The following is a 6,297-nucleotide window of genomic DNA, read 5'->3' on the forward strand; positions in this document are numbered from 1 at the left end:
GTGTTGAAATACATTATTCGTCAGATGCATAAATATTGCTGGGGCGTTGGTCAGCCAAAAGGACATCACAAGGAACTCACAATGACCGTAACGAGTTCTAAATGTTGTCTTTATAAAACTGAGTCCCGAATCTTCAACTGGTGATGCCCAGATATCAAGTCAATCTTAGAGAACACCCTCGCTCCCTGAAGCAGGTCAAATAGATCATCAATGCGTGGTAGTGGATACTTGTTTTTTATTATGACTTTGTTCAACTCCCTGTAATCAATGCACATTCTCATAGTACCATCTTTTTTCTTCAGAAACAGGATCGGTGCACCCAAGGCAAAATAGTAGGCCTAATAAATAGCTTATCAAGAAGTTCCTAAAGCTTCTCCTTCAATTCCTTCAACTCAGTCGGTTCCATGCGATACGGTGGAATAGAAATGGGACGAGTTCCCGGCACCAAGTCAATACCAAAGTCAACGTGCCTGTCGGGCGACATGTCCTACAGGTCTATAGGAAACACATCTGGAAAATCTCACAAAACTGGAACAAAATCAATAGTAGGAGTATTAACACCAACATCCCTCACAAAGGCCAAATAAGATAAGCAACCCTTCCTAATCATCCACTAGGCCTTCAAATATGAAAGCACTCTGTTGTTAACAGAGTCTAGAGAATCTCTCCACTCAATCCTTGGCAACCCTCGCATCACCAATATCATGGTCTTAGCGTGACAATCCAGAACATCATGACATGGAGACAACCAATCCATACCCAAAACCACGTCGAAGTCCACAATATTAAGAAATAAGAGATCAATTGTAGTCTCCAATCCCCCAATAGTCACTACACATGATCGATATACGTGATCCACAATAATAGTATCGCCCACTGGCATAGATACATGAACATATGAAACTAAGGGCTCGCAGGGCATATCCAGATACTGAGCAAAATATGATGACACATACGAATAAGTAGAACCATGGTCAAATAATATAGAGGCATCCCTGTGGCATACTGAGACAATACCTGTGATCACTGTATCAGAGGCAAAAACATCTGTCCCGGTAGGAATAGCATAGAATCGGGCCTAGCCTCCCCCTGATCTGCCTCCCCCTCTTGTGCGACCGCTAGTTGACTGAGCCCCACTCTGAGCTGGCTGGCTGGTTGGTGAAGTAACTGGTGCTGAAGTCATAGTCTAACTCCTCTGTTGTACTCGACTTCCCGGGTGTCGAGGACACTACCTCCAAATATGCACAAACTCCATGCACTGACGCAACTCCCCCGTGCCGGTGGTGGGTACTGAAGGGAGCCATATGTACTGGAATAACTGCTGGAAGGACCCGGCATTGATGAACCCTTAACTGATGGAGCACGAGATTAACTCTGAGCTGGAAGGGCACTGAGAGATGACTGACCCTGATGAGAACTGCATGAACCATGGCTGGATGATGCACCACGATGAATTGGACGAGCCGTCTGAGCATGCCTATAAGGACGACCCCTGTCGTGGTAGAATTGACCCCTAGAAGGAACACCGCTGAAATCACCTGATCCATGAGACCTATTGGCCTCCCTCTCGCCTAGCTCGTAACTACAGACCATATCTATTTGCCGAGCAATGTGGACCACTTTGTCAAAATTAGCACCAGATACCCTTCCCCGAGTCATAAGCAACCGCAGCTGATATGTGAGGCCATCAATGAACCTCCTGATCCTCTTCCTATCAGTGGGAACCAACCAAACTGCGTGACGACCCAACTCAGAAAACCTCATCTCGTACTGCGTCACAACTGCTCAAACTGTTTACGCAACTCTTCTCTGTGAAATTGCGGCATGAACTTCTACAAGAAGAGAGCGGAGAATTCCTACAATGTAAGTGGTGCTGCACCGACCCGCCTGCGCCTCTCATAAGCCTCCCACCATCTGAAGGCAGCCCCAGTGAATTGAAAAGTAGTGAATGAGACCCCAATGGTCTGTAGAATACCAGCTGTGCGAAGTATCCGCTGGCACTTATCTAGGAAGCCTTGAGCATCCTCTTACCCAGCACTGCTAAATGATGGAGGCTGAAGCCTCCCAAATCTCTCATGTCTCCTCTGCTCATCATCAGTCATAACAGGGACCACCTGACCTTGAGCAGCTGCAACCGGCTGGGCTGGTAGTACCCCCGGTGTCTGGAGTCCCTTCATCACCTGCTCTGGAGTACAGGTGGCGGAGGTATGAGTACCTCCCCCGGCCTAAGAAGTGGTTGGTGCGGCCTGAGCCAAAACCAGCCGAGGAAGGCTCGTGCAAACAGTCAATATCTAGGCCAAAGCCTCCCGAAGTCTTGAAATCACAATGGGCACAGCTGGTACCTGATCTGGTCCTACTGGCTCAATCACATCTGGAACCTGCTCCTGAGCTGTAGCAACCGGTGGGTCTGCAAGTGTTGCTCTAGCTACTGCACGAGTTGCACCTCTACCTCTACCGCGACCCTTACCGTTACCTCGGCCTCTCGTGGCCCTAGCTGGTCGTACTGGTGGCTGTCCATCCAGCCCGGTAGCATGTGTCCTCACCATCTGTGTGAGAATAGAATACAAAAATTTAGTTACCAGAGTCAACAAATTCGCACGATATAAATACAAGAATATGATGTTTCCTAAGGGTTCGGTAGCCTCTAGAAGATAAGTACAGATGTCTCCGTACAGATCCGAAGACTCTACTAAACATGCTCATGACTCGTGAGATCTATGTAACTTAGGCTCTGATACCAACTTGTCATGACCCAAATCCTAACATATCGTGATGTTGCCTAACGTGGTATTAGGCAAGCCGACATTTACGAACAACTCCAACACTTTTAACAGAAATTGGATTTAAAGCTATTTAAATAATAAAACTTCTCATAAACAAGATAAGAAAATAAAATCCAAAACACAACGCGGAAATTCCGAACATCGGGGTGTCACTGAGTACATGAGCATCTAAGTATCATAAATATGGAAAATATTATCTATAATAGTCTGAAACTAAATACAATCAGTGGAAGGATAGGGAAGGAGAAATAAGGTCTGCGAAAATGCCGAGCAGCTACCTCGAAATCTCGGTAGAGTCAATTGTGCAGTGAATCAACACCCACTGTATCCGGAAACACCTGAATCTGTACACGAAGTGCAGGGTGTAGCGTGAGTACAACCAACCAAGTAAGTAACAAGACTAAATAAAGAACTGAAAGTAGTGACGAGCTTTACAATTATAGGTCAATTTCATTAATTTCAACATAGGGGAGTAGGCATGCTTTCAAGTTCGCCAATTTAAGTCAAATCAATTAACTCATGGCAAGTCCAAGTGAAGTAGAATATAATATCTCTCAGAAATTTCAAAACAATGAGACATGATAGATAAGTGTAACAATAATGAAATAAAATGCATCCTCTCATAGGAACAGTCACTCAGTCCTCCCATTCACTCCAACCTCACGATCACTCATTCCTCACAATCACTTATTCCTCTTAGTCGCTCACCACTCGGCACTCGACACTTGGCACTCGTACTCAGTAGGTACATGCGCTCACTAGGGGTGTGTACAGACTCCGGAGGGGCTCCTTCAGCCCAGGTGCTATATCAAGCCAATCAGGGCATAAATCAATGAAATATGTTACGGCGTGCATCCCGGTCCCATAAATATCCTCACAATCAGGCATTCGGCCTCACTCAGTCATCAACCTCTCCAGTCTCTCGGGCTCTCAGAAATCATGAAAATCAGGCCAAACAGAATAATGTGACGTATTAACAAGGAACAAAAGAGACTGAGATATGATATGCAAGTAAAATGGAGATTGAGTACAACAGTAATTTAGCAGACAATTTAACATGTAAAACGGCCTCTGTGGGTCCCTACAATACCAGCACATAGCCTAAACATGATTTCTAACATGGTTTGCAGTTCATTTGTTATAACACATGGAGTATATACGGATAACTATAGTAATTCAACTATACAGTTCCATGGAATTTGACCAAGTCATAATTCCTACAGTGCACGCCCACATGCGCATCACCTAGCATGTGCGTCACCTCTAAACCAGTCACAATACATATAATACGGGGTTTCGTACACTCCGAACCAGATTTAGAACTGTTACTTACCTAAATCCGAGCAAATCTCTACTCTAACACACCTTTTCCTCGCATATCAGCCTCCAAATGTCCCGAATCTAGCCACAAACAATACGATACAATCCACACGGGCTAAAGGAAATAATTCCATAAGAAAATGCTAAGTTATAAATGAAAAATCAAAAATCGACTCAAAGCCGTCCCCCGGTTCCTCGTCTCAAAATCCGTCCAAAGTCACAAAACCCAAAAGCCCATCTAACCTTGAGTTCAACCATACCAATTTTGTCAAAATCCGACGCCAAATCGTCACCCAAATCCCCAAATCAAACCCTCCACATCCCTAGACTCAAACTCCTAATTTACACCTTAAACATACCAACTAGGTGGGAGAATCAATGGGGAAACAAGATTATTGATAAAAAAACGAGCACAAGGGACTTACCTGAAGAATACCCTCGAAAATCCACTAAAAAATTGCCAAACCCGAGCTCACAATATTTGAAATCAAACCAAAATCGCGAACCCTTGTCTTTAACTTTCTGTCCAGCACTTCCGCTTTTGGAGCTGGGCCTCCGCTTCTGCGGTCTTTTCCCTCACATCTGCAGAATCGCAGGTGCGGAATTGTCTATCGTACCTGCGCAACCATCCGCTTCTGCGCCCATCACTCTGCTCCTGCAACCACGTAGGTACATAAAACTCTTCGCACCTGCGACCACAGTCCTCCACAAGTCTGGCCGCATTTGCACTCCTTAGCTCGCACCTGCGATCAACGCTCCGTAGGTGCGATTACAGCACCAAACTCAGCTACAACAGTCCTCCAACTAAAACTTTGATCGAAAAATCATCTGAAATTACCCCGAGGCTCCCGGGACCTCAACCAAACATACCAACAAGTCTTAAAATCTCATACGAACTTAGTCGAGCTCTCAAGTCACATCAAACAACAACAAAAACATAAATCGCACCCCAATTCAAGCCTATTGCAACTAAGGAATTCCAACTTCAACAAACGATGCCGAAAACTATCAAATCAGGTATGATTGGCCCCAAATTTTGCACACAAGTCACAAATGTCATTATGGACCTACTCCATTGCGGACCTCCAAATCACAATCTGCGCATGCTCCTATGTTCGAAATCACCCAAAGAGCTAGCAGAGCCATCAAAACTCCATTCCGGAGTCGTTTACACATAAGTCAACATACGGTCAACCTTTTCAACTTAAGCTTCCAACTTTGAGACTAAGTGTCTCAATTTATTTTGAAATCTCTCCGGACCCGAACTGACTACCCCGGTAAGTGACATAACAAGTGTAAAGTACAAAATGAGCAGTAAATAGGGGAATGGAGATCCAACTCTCAAAACGACCGGCCAGGTCATTACAAGAAGATATTTGCATCAGCGGATGCACACCTACGGACCCAGCTTTACAACCCTCTCTTGCATCTCTAGCCAATGAGCCGCTTCTGCCGTGCTGCACCTGGGACCCTAATTGTGCAGGTGCAAATGACCTAGACTTCAGCAGACGTAATATCATCCAAGTCTCCAAATGAGTCTGAATTCAACCTAAATCACACCCGGGGCCCCGAGACCCTGTCCAAACAAAATTCAAGTCCCAAGACTCAACACGAATCTATATGAGGCTTTAAATCATATCAAACAATATCAAATTTACGAATCGTACCCCAATTCAAGCCTAAAAACCTTCAACTCCAAAAGAGCTCAAATTTTGCATGCAAGTCCCAAAGGATACAACGGACATATACCAACTCCTGGAATAACAATCCGAACCTTGTATCAATAAAGTCAACCCTCGGTAAAACTAATAACCTTTCAAACCTTCAATCTTCCAACTTTGGCCAAAATGCATTAAATCAACCTACTAACATCCAAATCAACATCCGGACATGCGCCTAAGTATAAAATAATCATACAAAGCTATTGAAACTATCAAAACTCCATTTCAAAGTCATTTACATAAAAGTCAAACTTCGATCAACTCTTTCAACTTAAGCTTCCAACTTTGGGACTAAGTGTTCCAATTCACTCAGAAACTCACCCGAAACCAATCCAACCACCCCGACAAGTCACATAACCACAATTGAACATAGTGGAAGAAATAAATAAGGGAAAAGGTCAAAATACTCAAAACGACCGGTCGCGTCGTTACAAGAATCTTCTCTGCCTCTTTTTTTTCGAATGTAAAAACCT

This window comes from Nicotiana tabacum, chromosome 23 (assembly GCF_000715075.1).
Source record: "Nicotiana tabacum cultivar K326 chromosome 23, ASM71507v2, whole genome shotgun sequence".
Lineage (NCBI taxonomy): Eukaryota > Viridiplantae > Streptophyta > Magnoliopsida > Solanales > Solanaceae > Nicotiana > Nicotiana tabacum.